Raw genomic sequence first — 287 nt, 5'->3', positions numbered from 1 at the left:
GTGGTGTTTTCGCGGGCCGCGGCGTGGGGAGCCTTTCCCTGCGCTGGACCGGGGCGGTGGGACGGAGGCATGCGGGTAAGCTGGGGTGGCCCCTTCCTAATCGCACGCCATCGAGGGGCGCTGCCCGCCGTGCAGGGCGGGCTCTGCTGCTCCTCGGGGCGCTCTTGAGGCCTTATATGCACAAGGAGGTGCCCGGCCAAGGCTGTCGGGCCGCGCTGCGGTCCCCTCGCGCTGCTCCCCGGTGTAGCGCGGCCCGTACGAGCTGAAGGGGCCTCACTTGCCCCGGG

Source organism: Phaethon lepturus, unplaced genomic scaffold (assembly GCF_000687285.1).
Source record: "Phaethon lepturus isolate BGI_N335 unplaced genomic scaffold, ASM68728v1 scaffold31329, whole genome shotgun sequence".
Classification (NCBI taxonomy): domain Eukaryota; kingdom Metazoa; phylum Chordata; class Aves; order Phaethontiformes; family Phaethontidae; genus Phaethon; species Phaethon lepturus.
The sequence above is the reverse complement of the archived record's forward strand: the minus strand, read 5'-3'. Positions refer to the sequence as shown.